The sequence below is a fragment of the Balearica regulorum genome, chromosome 4 (assembly GCF_011004875.1).
Source record: "Balearica regulorum gibbericeps isolate bBalReg1 chromosome 4, bBalReg1.pri, whole genome shotgun sequence".
In the NCBI taxonomy this organism is placed as follows: Eukaryota; Metazoa; Chordata; class Aves; order Gruiformes; family Gruidae; genus Balearica; species Balearica regulorum.
Window position 1 is genome coordinate 45,444,771 of NC_046187.1, and position 17,116 is coordinate 45,461,886.

The 17,116-nt window shown below is 40.3% G+C and overlaps 1 protein-coding gene across 1 annotated transcript in view; it reads left to right on the top strand.

The window, feature by feature from the left end:
- Positions 1-985: 985 nt before the first annotated feature.
- TENM3 (teneurin transmembrane protein 3) overlaps positions 986-17,116 on the top strand; it is a 430,831-nt gene continuing 414,700 nt past the window's right edge. Inside the window, 1 exon segment of the mRNA XM_075751933.1 lies at positions 986-1,367. The gene's annotated coding sequence lies outside the window, so the exon portion shown is untranslated.

Sequence of the window (17,116 nt, forward strand, 5' to 3'; positions counted from 1 at the left end):
GCGAGGGAGACACGGCTTTGGAAGCAGATGTTGAAGCTGTAATCAGGTCACTCGGCACCGGCTCCCGCCTAACTCCGAAAATTGCCGGGGTGCGGAGGAGAGGCCGGGCTCGGGGAAGGGGGGGGCTGCGGGTGCCCGTGCGAGGGGCGGGCTGCCGCCCCGGGGAGCCCCGCCGGCACCCACCGGCCCGCCTGGGCGCGGAGCTGCCGGGCGGCCCCACCGCCGCCGCCGCCGTGCCTGCGCTGCGCCGCCGTGCCCCGGCTGCCGGCAGCGGGCGAGGTGCGGCGGCGGGCTGGCCGCGGCGCCGGCTCTGTTGGCGCGGCGCTGCGCTGCAGGGAGTCGCGGATTATTTCCCCAAATTCTTCCCCTCCCCTCGTAAAAATAAGTAGGTCCCCGCGGAAAACAATATACGGCGGACGGAAGCTTTCTGCCTCCGCTGGGAGGAGGGAATGCGTAATGAAGCCGTGTAAGTTCATTAGTGTTTGCAATCAGGAGCACGCAGACACCTTCATCAGGGCAGAAAGCTGCGAAGAGCCATTCATCAGCCTGAAGTGCTGCTCGCGGATGACCCCTAAATCACCGCCGCCGTCGTGGATGCACTGATTGGGCACAGCGTGGGAGCCGCGCCACGGCACTCCACGCGAACCGCCGGCGGAGGGGGGGGGGAGGGCAAGAGGCAAAGGCGCCGCAGCCCGGCGGGGTCCCGTCCCGGGGCGGCGCGGGGGAGCGGCGGGGCCCTCGGCCGGGGCCCCCGCGCTACGGCGCAAGTAGGTGCCGGTGGTGGCGGCTCCTCCCCGCGCTCCTCCCCCGCCCGCACGTTGCTGTGCGCGCACCTTCGCCCTCCCCTCCCGCAAGAAGAGGGGCCAAACTCCCTGCCCGCCCCGGCGGGGGAGGAGGCGGGGAAAGTGAACTCCGCGGGGCGCGTAAGCCCCCGCGGCGGGGGGCGCGGGCAGCAACTCGTGGCCCTCCCACCGCCCGGCCCCCGGCCCTCCCCCCGCTCCCGCCCGCCCGGCCTGACAAAGTGCCGGCGTGCGCCTCTCTCCCCCGCGCTGCTGCCGGGGCGCGGAGGCGGCGAGGCTCGCAGCGCGCCCGCGGTAAGTGGCGTTCCCCGCGCCCGCGAGGGCGGCCAGCCGGCCGGCAGCGGGGAACCGGGGCCGCCACCGCTACCCTCCCCCCCCCCCCCCGGCCGAGGGCGGGCGGGCGTAGCGGGCAGGGAGCCGGTGCGCGGAGGACGGCGGAGGGTTTCCGCGGCCCGCCCTTCCCCCCTCCCCGCGGTAACACCGCTAGCGGCGGGACCTTCGCCGGGCGGCGGGCGGGAGCCCCGGGGCGCCCCGGGACGCGCGGCTGCGGCCGGAGCGCGGCCCCAGGTAGGGCTACGCGGGCGCGAGGGAGCTGGAGGGAGGGAGGGAGGGAGGGGCCGGCAGCGCAACTTGAGGTGGAAACTCCGCGGTGCGGGGCGGAAAATTGAGCGGGGGGCGGGTCTGTCAGCAGCGCTGCGCCGCCTCGGCAACTGCGCTGGGGGGGGGGGGGGGTGTGTGGTGTGTGTGTGTGTCTGGGGGGGGGGGAGCGGGGCCGCGCGCTTTGGGGCGCAGCGCGGGGCCCCCCCTGCCCGCGGCCTGTGCGCGTGGCGGGCGTGCGCGCGCTCCCGGCCGCGCGGGGCGGCGGTAGGACTTGCCACCGCCGCGGTTTCGGTGCTTTCCCAAGTCGGCTTCGTCGCTCTGGGAAGGTAAATGGAAGTGTCCGTACTTCTGTCTGGTGAGCGTCGCGGCGGGGGCGCGAAAGCCCGTCCTAGTAAGTTTACGGTGGGTTTTGAACTTGGTTCGTGTTAGCTCGGGTCCGCGTGCGCGGGGCGCTCTGTCCCTCCGCGTGTCTCGTCCTCTGGCAGCGCGTTCGCCAAGGGGTCGCAGGCGGTGACAGGCTCTGCCGGGTGGTCAGAGCTACTCTGGAAGTACTGCCGGGGCTTTATCTGCCCTGCTGTGAAAGGGGGGGGGGGGGTGTGAGGCAGACCGTCAAGGCTAGCATCTTTCATCCTTTATTCAATAAATTGTAGTGAAAATAGTGTTACTGCGCGGCGAAAACACAGGGCGACCGAAAGAAGCTGCATGTCACTGTGGTTTGGGGAGAGGAAGGGGTGGTCTCCCTCATGAACTTAGAAACGTTTCTGGTATCTGGTGGGTTTTTTCTTTACGTGCATGTAGGGAGCAGGTCCATTGTTCCGTGGGCTTAAAAGTTTTATGTTGTGAAGTTGCTTTAAAGTAAAGTAATGCAACGAGGTAAAATACACAAAAAAACATTTTTATGTGCTCATGCGCTGTTAAAAGTTTTAATAGGAGCTATTTATGTAAGATACCATGTAGTTTTAGGCTCATCTAAATTTCTAGATTTAAAATACTCTTCTTATTAAAAAAACTTAAGCAGTTTTATTTTTGTACTTTCTAAATATCATGTGTCCTTCACATTAAGCCTTCTTAGTTGGATGCTTGTTTGGTTTTATTTGGTTGTTACCTGCTGCATGTAATATATATTTCTTCATGCAAAGTATTTTGCATCTTTCCTTTGAAGAGTTACAATAATGTTTTGTGGATGCCTACATTCTAAAATTCAGTCCAGTAAAGAACATATTGAAGTATAAACGTTTCTGGTCTAAGGTCAGTTACCTTACAGAAGAATCAGTTGTAAAACACTTAAAGATGCTGTCTGATGGAAAATACAGCTGCTCTTCATTTCTACAATAATCCAAGTGCTATTCGGAATTATTAAAGCATTCATATCTAGGAGATTGGTTTAATATTATATGTAAGGAAGGATTATCATAAAGCGTACTTTGTAATGTAAGAGTAGTTAGGAAGAATGGGCCCTATATGGGTATGGATATATATGAAAAATCTATCACTGAAACTTGGGGAAAATACAGTAGGTTGAAAAAAATTATCTTCCTCAAATTCCTAGCTTTGCTGTTATGAACTTGCTGGGTTATTTTCAATGATCTGGTAAATTAGGGGAGGAAAAAAAAGCCAACAGTGCTGTAGTATTAGATGCATACATCAGATTAAAAAGTGAAATGAATTTACATGAGTGAACGCTGAGATGAAAGATATTGTTTAGTAGAAGAAATACTTGACCATGCTAAGAAGATCCTTTTTTTTTTTATATTTATTGGTGGAAAAAAATCTAGAATAACATTCATAATCCAGTTAGCAAGTTAAGACTAGTACTTCAGTCAAATCTCTTTGAGCCAGGAGTAATTATTTTCTGTGCAAATGGAAAAGGGAAAAAAGGATTTAGTAATAGAAACTGGATTTAAAGTTACAAATCAATCCACAATAGCAGCTTTTAATAAGCAGCTATTTGATACGAACCCCATAAAATATCAGAAAATGAAATGATAATCAACCTGAAGGTACGTTTCTGTCATCTCCTAGCCCCAACAATTAACAGATTATAGGCTCGGCTCAGTAAGATGCTGAGTACCTCTAACTCCAGTTGAAATCAGTGAGCCTTATGCAGACTGATGCCTGTGTAGATTGATGCAAAAACTCCCACTGACTCGCATCAGTTTTGGATTAGGCCCAATAAAAACTGAGAGTACTCAGCAACTTGGAGGATCGGGTGCTGTTTGTGAAGGAGCATTGTGCTATGTAGACTTAAAAGAAAACACCAGAGACCCATACTAAGGCTTCAGGTCAGAAATAATTTTAATTTTAAAATGATACTGTACTGAATGTTGCATTTCAGTTACAGAAAAATGCATCTTTCTGGCAGTGTAGAAAAGAAAATATAAAATTCTTAAAGAGAAGTCTTAAATTATTTTTTTTTTCAAAATCTCATGCAAGTATGTTGCACTTGTTTAAGATTTAGAGTAAGATTTGAATTGTCATACTACACATTAGAGATTGTTAATAATATATACATGTTAATCTGATTATTATTGGATTTTAAGAATAGCTTTACTGTATAACCTGTTCTGTTAAATGAATACATGTAAACTTGTTAGGCTTACTGGTTCAGCAGATGTAGTGATAACATGACTTTAGCTCCTGCAAATTTGTGCAGTATCAACTGCACAAAAATTTATCAGAAGTAATTTTAAAGTACTATAAAAAAGACTTTGGTTTGATGAAATAAATGTTTCTTCCCAGGATAACTGGTTAAAATAAGTAAGTTTTTTCAGGATGCTTGCATGCGATTCTTCTTCATATGCTGAAGAGTATCTTGTGATCTTAAAACAAATGCTTTAACTTTATAGTAATGTAGTATAATTTGCAAAGAGTTTTAGCTGGTGGTAAAATGTATCAGAAACCTGAAGTTAGAGTATGTATCCACGCTGCCAGTTGAGCCGTTAACACAAAGCAAACCCCAAAACATTTAATTTTTGGAGGTTACAGAGGCTTTAAAGAGTACTGTTGTAAAAATGTGCCGCTTTAACAACCTTTCTTTTTCTTAGTTCTAAAACTGATTAATTGCTGTGTCTTATAAAACCTGATTTATTTCATACTTTTTTCATACCAAGCATTACCGTTATGAAGCTCTCCTTATAATTGAGATTAATGTTTCTGAGCAAAGAAGTGGTTTGGAGGGCTGCATTCATTTTGAGTGCTGTTCTAATCAATTTTAGATACAGCATTTCACAATGTATCAGTCTGCATCCAAACCTGCCTTATTATGTAGAATTAACTTGTTAGTGATTGATAGCAAGCCTGCACCATCTCCAGAGGTGATTTGTTTCAAAACAAGTGTTACGGCTTCCAAGAGTTTGAGTACGGGGTCAGGCGACTCAGGTGCCCTTTCTGTGGCCTGACTGAAGCTTGACAGAGTAGGAAAAAAAAATAAATGGTGTGCATTTATGGAAAAAAAACCCCAACAAATGCAAACAAAAAACCAAAAAACTACTAAGAAACCCTATGCCTACATATAAGGAATGGTGTTTCTTAAACTATGGTATTGGTCTTCGCATACAGTCTGGAGTGACAGGTATAATGCACAAATAACATCTTCGTGCATAACTACATGCTGTAACAATGCACGTCTGCTAGATTATTTTGAAGAATAGCTTTAGTGTTTGAAATCAAAACTCACAAGGCTAGTTTCAGATGGCAAGGTGCATGTCTACTCCATATTGCCTGTGTAGGTGATGAAAGATGTGCAAATTCTCCCCCCCCCCCCCCTTTTTAAAAGTAGCAAGGATAGTGCTTGTTTCAATATCTACTGAAATATTTGCACGTTCCCTCTGCAAATCTTCTGGTCTCATCTTCACCACAGTTTCATTCTTAACCTACAGTATATGGTCACACACTACTGCTGAGTATGATGTGTAAATATTTAAGTTCAGGAAAAACTGATTTCTTGATAGTAAGAAAAAAAATAAGTAAAAAAGGGCCAAACTTTAAAAAAAAAAAAAAGAGAAACCTCTGAAAACAGTCAACACAATTCTAAGAAGATTTACGTGTGTGTGTCTACTATCAGGATAGTGATTTCAATCTAAACTGTAGTTATCAATGTATTTCTTGTAAGACATGCTAGTTGCATTCAGTAGGTTTTTTAAGTTTGCATATTGAACTAATTACATGAGTCTTTTAGTTTAAGTGTGCATGTAAACAATATACAGAACGTTGCAGCTGAAGCATTGCATAAAAATATTTCCGGTCTTATGCAGATCAGAAGCTAATAAAATTACGAACTGTTTATGAATACCAGGCTCTAAGTGCTCCACACCACTTAGCTCAGTCTTTTGCTGTGGAAGAAACGTTGCCAGTACAGTTTCATTTTAATACTATAACTGAAATAGCTGCTACTACAAAGAGAATAATCTTTTAAATGTATTGTAAAATAGAGAATACAACACAAAGTGTATTTCCGATTGCTTTCTTACATGGAGGTCTGTGCACACAATACATGCTTTTATCCCACAGTATATTTATCTTTGTAAAATACTTTTTACGCAAAGGTGTTGCTTTGATGACACAAGATAGAAAAGTAGCATAAGCCTGGAACTGTTTCATGCTAATATACGCCGTGGGCCTTGCAAGGGGGTGGGTATGCTTTTTGTAATTTAGACTGAAATCCAGCATATAAGGTCAAGCTTAGCTGACCCAATTATTTTAAATTTTGCAACTTGTGTCTCTATAACAGATTGAGGTTGTTGATAGTTGATGCGTTTGTGTCTGCAAAAAAGTTAATTGTAAACATTAGTGCCTAGAAATACAGAAAGCAGAACAGTAAACTAGAAATTGGAAAGTGCTGTACTAAATGCAGCACTGATCAACATACCCTGTGAATCCACTGAAATCAGCAAATTACCTGGATTGCTATGTACTACTGAACTCGGAGTCTGTAGTATCTCTTTGTGTTAAAATCTTTTTTCATATATTAAATGTGCATTATAGGTTACAGTAGCAACTTTGGTTTAGTTTTACAGTCAGCTGTTATGCATGCAAATGCAATCTTCATGTGTAAAAGAAAACAAAAACAGTTTTCAACATGAGAAAAGATGTGTTAAATTATTTTTGTTGACTTCCCTGTTTTTTCTTTTTTTAGCACACTTCTGGTAAATGTTTAAAATGAGAATCTTAATGTGTTAGCTATGGATTATAATTATGTAATAATAGAATCTCTGTTTCTCTGGGTTTTGTGGTTTTTTTGTTGTGGGTCCCGTCCGCCCCCGCTCCCCACGGCAAAACACTGGAATGATTGCAGAAATTTTTAGTGTAAAAGAGGTTTGCCAACTTTGTTTACTCTTTCAAGTAATTTATTTTAAAAAGGAGAATATTTTTCTATAATAGTCTAAAATCTGTATTCTGTAAGTCTTGTAAATTTTGATTTTAACCTTTAAATCTGTTTTTTTTGTATCTGAATTACTGAAGTGTAAAATAGCAGTTTACAAAAATCATAAGATATTAAAACTTTATTTTTTTCCTGTGACAGCAACAAATATTATCATAAAGGCTCTATTGGTGTAGAACTTGGAATGTGTCATATTGAAATAAGTAGTGCTGTTGGTGTTATTTTTCAACATTGTGTTGAATTTCTGATAGTGTTTTTTGACAGCAGTTAATCCAACATACAAAGGCACTAATGTATATTTCCTTATTTCAGTTTTAGTAATTTTTACTGTCCTAAAAAAATCACTGTCAATGGTGAAATTGGTGAAATACAGATTTAAAATATTTTCCTGGCAAGAATTGTCATAGAAAGCTGCATGTTAGAATTTTTTTTTGTTGGGGTGGGGAAATCTAATCAGCACATGATTTACTGTAATACAGCAACTGTTTCCTAAATCATAGAAGCCCTTGATACGCTTTGTCTGGGTCATGGAGTGGGTGACTGTGTAGTGGTTGAAGAAATCATCATTGCTAATAAGTGTTACTTTAGATTAGCAAATGAAAGACTGCATCGTCCTTCAGAGGCCTCATCCAGTCTCATTATAATTCTTTGAACGTTTGTCTGACCTTTTTAAAGAAATTGTACTGAAACTTTATGCTTAGAGTGCCACATAAATAAACTGACCAGCACTAGTCTTGAGAAGTTTGTAATCTAATGACAGGAGCAATAATAGATCTTTTAACACAAAAATATCAAATGTTACTTGTCATAGCAATTTGTTCATTTATTTAAAAATCTCTTTTCCTAATAATGTAATGCTTATGAGACTAATGATCACTGAGCAGCTTTATAAAAGTAAATATTATCACTTGTCTAACAAAAATCTGAATCCAGATTGTATTGCTAATATTTTTTCCTCTCAGCTATGTTACCATCTATACATTCAGAAGGCTTGGATAGGTGGAGTAGTTTTGTTTTTATGAATGAGAGCGTGAAGTTTTCTGAAGGTAGGATATGCCTAGCTAAAGTAAACCAGCGTAGCTCTACTCACCTCAGTGAAGACGTCGTCTTTTACCTTGTAGATGACAAAGTGTAGGGCTTATGCTTATGAGACACTTTCAATTTAGGTTTCACTTAACTCTTCTGTTTTTGTGAACAGTTTTTGTTTTCCCTGTTATAAAATATGTTGCTAATTTGAATAGACTTTTGTGCCACTGTAAAGCACTATGGCTCAGACATTATTTTCCATTAAAAGGAAAAAAAAACCCTCATCCTGTTAGTGAACTTGGCAAAGCAGAAAATAATTCATGCTATTAAATCAGTTTTTCTTAGAAAGACATTCTTTATTCATGCTACTGAATATATAAAGTACTTGACGTCTCCTTACTCCCCTTAAGAGATGTTCTCGATTTCAGTGTCAAAAGGTTGAGTGGCATCATGCAAACCTATGCAACTGGAACCGAGGAAAGGTTTGATGTTCCAACAAATAAGCTGGTTGAAATTTTGGTTACAAGTTGTGAGCTTTTGTGTATTGCTTTAGCAGCAAAGTCATTGGCAGTCTTGACATTCAGGCAGCAGTTACTAAACTGCCATTTGTTCACCGTTGTTCCCATTTCAGAAGGTAGAAATGTTATATTTTTAAAGTAATGGTGGAACTTGAGAAATACTGGGTCTCCACAAATGATTGTCTGAGATTAGACCAAACAAATAAAAACATAGTTCTGAATGCTGGGGAGTTCTGGCTTGCATTTGGTAAGTCACACTGATAGACATTAAGATAAATCTTCAAATTTTATTTCCCTTCATCCATAAATAGTTAAAAAATTAAGACTTTGGGTAACAGAGAGCCCTTTAGCATTATAGTTTCTCATTTTTGTTTTGGACCTTACCTGACATGACTTGTGTGTGAGTGAGATAGTATAGACAGTAGGAAGAATTATTTTTCATACCTTGCTTTGCTGCTTGCAGGGGTAATACGCACCATTTTTAATTGTCTGATCTTCAGAAGTAGTCATTTGATTTTGATATAAATTGCTGACAGATGAATGAAAAGCTTTCCTGGCAGCTTTTAAAAACCTCTATCTGTACCCATGTGTGTTGACCATTCAATACACTTTCACTTAGTAAAGACTACAGTACAAAATTATAGAAGGATCCATCATCCCCCCCCCCCCCCCCCCCCCCCTTTTGTCTGACAATTGTGTAAGTGTGTGATTTCAGCAGAGGCCAGTATGTTGGGACATGTCGACAGACCCCTGAAACACTTAGGGTGTATAGTGACGTCTCGGTGAATGCTGGCTGAGAGTAGAAATGCTCATCACATTTCAGAAAGTTTTTCAGTCATTTATGTATTATTAGACCACAAAACAAGACCCACCTTGTAATGAAATATTGATGTTTGTGGCCTGTTTTCATCTTTTACATATTTCTTGCAGTCAGAGATAGCAATCTATCTAAATGTATGATAACACAGAAAAACATCTGTGAATGACTGTGCTCTACAGGAAACTTGAAAGTAATAAGTGATCAGAAAAGCTGGGGGTTTATTTTCTCTCTTGAGTGAAGAATATCTTAGAGTGAAAATGGAGTATCGACTCTTACTTAGCATGAAATAGTTAAAACATTTCTAAATGTAATTACAAGTGGCTTAAAAATGCATAGCCGCTTATATTCTTTTGATAATTTTGTATTAATTGTGGAATGATACAGGGTTAATGATACAAAATGTTAGCACTTCTAATGATATGTTTAAGAACAGTGCAGTCATTAAATTCAGTAAACTGAGTATGTGGGCCTCATAAATAAATGCTGAATTATAATACAAAACACACCATGACCAAATTAATTAGTATGTTTAATCTAGTGAATTCCAGCTAGGCTGCATACAATATGGACATGTATTTAATTTCTAAATTTAATATTAGCTGCATAAGTCAACTCTCACTTGTTCAGCACAGAATTAGTAATAGAAATTCCATATCTTCCAGTGTTTTACAGAAGCTTTTTTTTTTTTGAACAAGATGTTTAAACTCTGTTAGATATTTTAAACCTTAAATTGTCCTTAAAAAAGGGATGCGAGTGGTGATGTTCCCCCCCTGCTGTCCTCATAATATGTCGTCATCAGGAGGTAGAATTCCTGAGGTCCAAAATAACAAATTCATTCAGTCAAAATGGCAACACTTGTTCAAATTCATTCAGCAATTTAGGGTAGAATATTTTGTATTTACTTATTTGTTGCAAACTTTTGTGTTGGTTGCTTTGTGGTGATCATTATTGTATCAGGTTTTATTTACCCAGGGAGAGTTAAAATCTAAGTAGAATTATCTTGGTTCTTCATTTGAAAGCCTTATTTTTCAAAGAAAACAGAAAATACATGATTTTTTTTTTTTAACCCGTGAGTACCTCAGTTTTTCTTCTTAAATTACAAGCATTATGTTTTTATCATGTGAGTTATAGGGCATACAGATTTTTCCTGAACTCAGCTTCTGAATTCGTAAGTGTGAGTTTAGGACAGAAATAGGAAATTGGGTAGTTCTGTGTGTTTGTTGTTGAGTGTTATTCTGCAAATCTCTAAATCTATTCAGCTGGTAGTTCCAGGGACTTCAATGAGATTGTGTAGTGAATAGGCATTGTGCCTGTGATAAGTGGAATATAGGCTTAGGCTCATTGCTTTCAGAGGATAGTCTGTTTAAGATGAGAGTTTGAGAATAATCAGCATGTTTTTTCTTCTTTCTTTTTTTTTTTTTTCTTGATATGGGTTCACCACCCTGCCCATAACCTTTGATATAAGTTTATCTTTGCATTGTGTTTTTTTAGTAAATACTTGACTAGAAATGACTTGATGAACCATTCAGTTTTTATGGAGAGACTATAAAGCACTGAGCGGTCTGACTGCACTCTGCTCCTCAGTCAAACCTTATTGTTAAATGTATTTAAGGTAATTTCTACCCCTCCACCCCCAGCATTTCCAAAAAGCAAGTCCAGTGACAGTTTATTCACTGGACCACACAAAAGAGCACACTTGTCCAAAAGGGGGCACGGTGAGGTTATGCCTACAATGATGTATTAAACACCGTGCTGTAACTTTCCCACATGCTGGGGCACAATCATCTATATGGCTTAACTCTTAAACAGCATTGTCCTAGCATTTTGATCTGTACCGATTCATGTTACCCCAAACAATTCTTGGGTATGGTTCTGCAGTTCAGACTTGAGACATGTTCTTGGGACCGTTCCCAATAAACGCTTTGCTTCCAGCTTCCTGATTTGGAGGTTAAGACTTTTTTACTAGCAAAGACCTGATTTAATTAGACCTGCTTTAAGCAGGGTTTTGGACAAGATGACCTCCAGAAGTCCTTTCCAACCTAAATTATTCTGTGATTCCACACCTGCTGGCTGCACTCCTTGCAATCCTCTTGGGGATGTTGAATTTACTGGATGGGCATCACATCTGAGTTCAGTGTTGCCGATGTTAATTCATTGACCGCATTTGCAAGAACAGTGTGGTTTAATGGACTCAGAATTAAAATCACAGTCTTCCTCTTTTAATCAGTTTTAATGAACTGATGTTACTGTTTTATAACCTGTTGTAGGGGTAAGTTTTTATCCACCCTGCTTGTATAAGATAGTTTCTGTTAACTCATCAAGAGGATTTGTGGCAGCGAGGACCCTCTGTGTTAGAGACTTAAAGGTATTTCTTGAAAAGAACTGTTTTACCTTTGAAAGTTGGCTGCTTTTTTAATATGTTAATTACAAAAAAGAACTGTATTAAAAAGTCTTTTTTCAGCACTTAGTTCAAACTCTAGAATCATTGTTAGGTGCAGTAAGTTGCTCTGCACTAGAAACTTGATAAAATTAATTTAGATCTTAAGAAAGAAAAACTAGCTTAATTTTAGTACACACACCTGCTAATTATTACCTAATACTAACCTGACAGAATTTAAGTTTACTGTTTTATGAAGTGCACAATAGCTATCATTACTGTTTATGGGCAACGTCATGTATGCAACCCAGATTAACAGCTTTTTGTTGAGGGGTTTATTATGAGACTGGATTAAAGATTATATAAACTGACTTAATATGAGAATTGCAAATCTGTAGTTCTTTTCTAAAGTTAATTTTTTTCATGTGGTTTGTTATAGAATGGACAAGAGTAACAAGCTACAATGCTGTTTTTTTAACATCAATGAAATAAATAATTAAACCCCCACATTGTTCACTAACTCCAGCTTTTTGGATGTGAAGAGACTCTGCTTACATGTAGCACATAATACCTAAACCAAAGCTACATCACCAGGTATCGCACTGATGTAAAAAAAGCATTTACCTAACATGGAATTGAACTGGAAATGGTGTGAGCTGTATCCACTGAGCACAAGTGGTTAACTGAAACCTAAAGGCAGGTGCCGTATGAAGCACTTTTTCTGCAGTGCTTCAGTTTCATACCCGCTCAATGGAGAAAAAGAAATGAAACAGCCTACAAGGGAATCTTGTCTGCCTGAGGTTAGGCACCCAAATGGGCTATCTTTGTGAAGGTCTTTAAGGCATGTCATGACCTTCTCTCCATTGCTTTGAAAGTTGGACACTTACTGCAGTAGTGCTGCTTTGTGAGATGCCTGAAGCGTGGGCTCAGTTTAGTGATCTAAGCTAAACAGACTGGATTTCATACGTACTGCCTCAACCAAAACTACATCAACAGCTATGAGAGCATTGTGAAAATAGTGTGGGTGTTAAGGGTTTCTCTACCTGGAACTAAAATAATTATTTTCAGTTTTGCTCTCTTTGTTAACGTTCTAACTGAAATCACATTACAGATATTTCCAAACTGTTGTTTCATCATCAATTTGTAGGTTGAATGTTATCCCCAGGTCTAAATAAGACTTTGACTTCTATATTAACATATGTGAACTGCACATTAGAAACAAATGTTGCTGCAAATATGTAGAAGTTTTTGTATATTTTTTTTTAAGCTCTGGCTTAGGTTGATATTTTTTCAGGGAAAAAAATTATATATTATTTCACTATAAACATATTAACTGATAAGCATTGTATCTACTGCTATTTTGATTTTTTTTTTCTAAATGCAATTCAAAGAATTTTAAATTAGAAAATGTGCAAAAAATGGTTAAGTGCATTTAACTATTAAGTCTCTTCTGGCTCATCAATATTTTCAAAAATGTAAGTAGACAATGGCTGTAGACTATTTTCTTCCTCATAATATTACCAACATATTTAATTTCATATCCTATGAATCAAAAGTACTAAAGATTCTGAAAGCTTGGTCTTAAATATTTCTTCTTCTTCCTTTACTGTGCCATTCACATGACTGTTCGACTCAGCCCTGTTATATTTCTCCTCGATGGCTGAAAATGACTGTTAGATCCCAATTTCTACTTCCAGAAGATGGGTTATACAATTCTTGTGTGACAAGTGCAAGAACTGCTTGCTCTTTTCTCTCCTCTATGGTGGTTCATAACTGTCTTAAAAAACAGGAAGGCTTTGGTTTGACTAACATTTTAAGCTTTCATAAGCTGCCTTTTCTTCTTGCTTTTACTTCCTTTAAAAATAAAAAATTGCCATCCTGCACCCTTTACAGCCTGTCCTCCGCTTTGTTGCCCTCTCCCTTGTATAAGCTCAGCTGTTTGCTTGGCCATATACTGAATTCAGAGCAGTGGTAAGTTGAAAAATAACCATTCAGAATCTTTTTTTAAAATTTTTTTTGGTTTTATTTATTTTTTGCCAGATCGGTAGTCAGCTCACTGACCCAGGTCAGCAGGCAGCCACAACGTAGTGGTAGGTGCAGGGCAGGAATATAAGGAGGATAGGACTGCGTTTTCAGTTTATTATTTTAAAAAAGGGAGTAGCACACCACCTATGTTTTCCTGGCTTATTAAATTAGAAACACCTTCAGGAGACAAGGAGTTCTTAGAAATGGGTTTACAACTTAGGTTTTTCTTTTCTGTGAATTGCTTTGTTTCATACTCAGCATCACAGCAGAAAACTTTTGGGACTAGGCTAACCAAGAGAAACCGTAAATAAGAGAGGGAATTGAAATACAAGACTACCTGTTTTTTCTTTTTCTTTTTTTTTCTTCCCCCTCTAATAACTGTATGTGTGCATGCATACAGTAGGGCCACATGGTGTTGGTTTGGGTTTTTTTTCCCATGTATACTGCTTTATAGAAGGAAGAGCAATGATATGGAGACTCCCTTGCTCTATAATCAAATTGCAGTCATTCTCAGGGAGTTCAACCAGCAGAAGGGATGTCGCAGCAATCACAGTTGTTTACAGAGGACATAAGGACTAATTTCTCCAGACCATGCACTTCTGTATTCAAGATTTTTTTTAAAAAACAGATATTGTCCATATAGTATCAATGCTCATGGTGGTGGTTTGTGCCTCTCAGAAGTTTTCAAGGAAAGAGTAACCTGGAATCAATTGTTTTGTCTGAGAAACAAAGCTGAAAGTGAACTGTATTTCATAATGCAGCTTTCCTCAAAGTCTTTGCTGATCGTTAAGAGCTGGGCTTCAGGGTTGCAAAGAGAGGAGATGCAGCTATTTATGTAGCTTTTCCCTCTGCCCACCTATTTCTCCTTCCAGACATGGATATATAAGGGGACCACAGGGGTTTTCACACTTTAACCCTACCCTTTAGTATCAGCTGATGTGACAGCAGGTAATTCTGCATCCTGTGATGGACTTATGGTTATGCCTTGTGCAGCCTTGCTGTTTTGAGGCAGCACAGTTCAGTTCCTGTGTTTTCCTGGAGAAGGTCATCATCACTTAGCTATAGGTTATGATGCTGATGCTTTTATTTTTCCTGTTGTTCTGCTTCCCATGAAGAACTTAAAGATTCATTGGATCAGAAGAGGGCAAAGAAGAGGGTATGTGTCATTGCAGCCTGATGCTTAGGGCATGCATCTGAGAAGGGGAGAACTTAGAGCTTCCCTTAATCTGCCAGAAGTGTCCTTTTCTTTCATTCCTGCCACTGCTCTGGTGCTGACATGAGTACTGGTACACCTTTGGTCTGAGCCAGAATTTATCTGTCTGAAAGATTATTTTTTTTTTTTTCCCCCGAAGTTAATTTTCCTTTTCCTTTTTTTTTTTTTGAGTGAGTCTTTGCTAACTCAGTTTGTGAACTGTCTCTGGATGCCACAGTACAGTTGCTACTCCTGGCACGCAAGAGAAAGGAATCAGTAGCCGAAGCTGGGAATAAGAAATTGCTAAAAAGGCTGGAAATGCACTTTTTAAAAGGGATTATATAGGATTAAAGTGAGCATGTAACTACAACATAAATGCATATGTATTAAAAAGCTAGGATGGGCAAAACCTGTGCACTTTCTGCTTGTAAGGGATGTTACCCACTTCCTAGTCCAAATCTCAGTTTAAGTGTACACGTCCCTCTTTGGATCAGACTTTTGTCTTTCTCTCTGGAGGAATGGTCGCCAGTTTGAGCTTTGGGTCAGATTGTGGTCCTGGATCACGTGGGTCTAGTTTTGTACACACAAAGGGAAGAAATGTGCAATGGAAATACTGTGGCAAAGTAAACAATTCCAAAACTAAATATAGTAGGTAAAAAAAATTAAATCCTTATTTCTCATGTTGGCAGCAGCACAGTGTTTCTGATGTAATTCAGCAGATTATTCTTGTATGCACAGATACCCTGGGCTCGCCCTCTAACGCGTGCCTGCTTGTCTCCCCCCAGTAAGAGCAGAATGACTGCTGTCGTTACAGGTTGAAACACAACTGTCACTACAAACCCTTTTCAGTAGTTGATGAATAAAAGTTACCATGGAGTTTATTAGGTGTGATAAAACCTATGAAGTTTACCCTTATTTTACAGACCTGAACACTGAGGCAATGAAAGATGATTTGCTCGTAGGACAAGAAGAACTGACTCCTAATTAGGCTGTATGGAAGATGGTTCGTATTCTTTATAGGCTTATTTTTGGCTTGCCTGTAATTTTGACTTGGTGCATTAATTTGTCTTACAGTTTTCTGGAAGCAGTCACACGTACTTCTGTGTAGAATGAAGATAATGTGTCAAGCTGTGATTGAGTTGCTTGTCCTCAAATATGGCTGTGCTTCATAGTGGAAGACATTTTCATTCAATTCCTTTGGTTTGAAAATCACCCACCACTGTCACTTCCTAATTCCAGTGTGATTAAATTTCCTTGCAAGGTTTTGCTGGCTATATTTGAAGAAACGAGGTGCTGACTAACCATGTTGTTAATATTTTTAGGTGACAGTCTCAGCAGTTCACACATTTTAATACTATGAGTTTCTTGCTGCTGCCATCAGTGAAAACAGTGAATGTTTTTAAGTGCACGTGGTAGCATAGACATGGCCTTAAATTAAGTAGTCTCAAAAATGTTCTCATGAAGGAGCACAGTGCACCTTCTGAATGTAGATGTGTTGCTTTTTTCTTACTTGCATCTTACCCTTTAAAGACGAAAAAGGCATTGAGGTGAAACGTTTTGTATTTAGTCACTGAGAACATCCTTTAATTTGGGTAATAGAAGCCTATTGTTTTGGTGTTACAGAACTGTTGACTTCACAGATTTGTATAGATCAGTTAAAATGAATACAAAATTAAACTTTATCTCCCCCCATTCCCTCAAAAGTATAAAAATGTGCATTAACAACTATATGAACATATTTCTGGATGACTTAGAATCTACTAGTTGTAATAAATAATTAACTTTTAATGTTTAGATTTTTAAAGAATTCCTTAGGTTCCCTTTCTGGATCACAGGCTTGATCACAATATTTACAGTTGCAACCTAAGAGAATTCTGATGTTGTCTTGTCGATGAGATAGTTATCAAGGAGAGGTAAAGAAACTGACAATATTTGAAGCCTGAGGATGATTCTCTGTGAGTGAGTGTTGGAAGAAAAGATAATGATGTAGAGCAGCGTGTTCCACCCATGAACCAGAGTTACCTATTCCAAAGAAGAATAAAACTGTGTTGTCTAGTAAAACAGTGATAATTCTGGAATTTCTCTCCTTTTTGCAGCGTGAACCCAGGCTGAGCAGGTGTTGTTCTAGTCTACATGCATGTTGTTGACTCCTAATGGGTTTTTACCATCTCTTACCAGTTTACTCACTGTAGTAGTGAATGTTAACCTGGTTTCAAACAGTGGCTGAGCTGTGCTGGGGTAAAAGAGGCTGGATGAGGGTGGTTGAACTCCCGGTTGAGCGGGGGTAACATTGCTTGCAGCGCTCAGCCTCTTCAGGTCCGGAATTTGCCTCGGTCACCCTTGCTTCCACCTCTGTGTGTGAAAAGGCTGTGATGGAA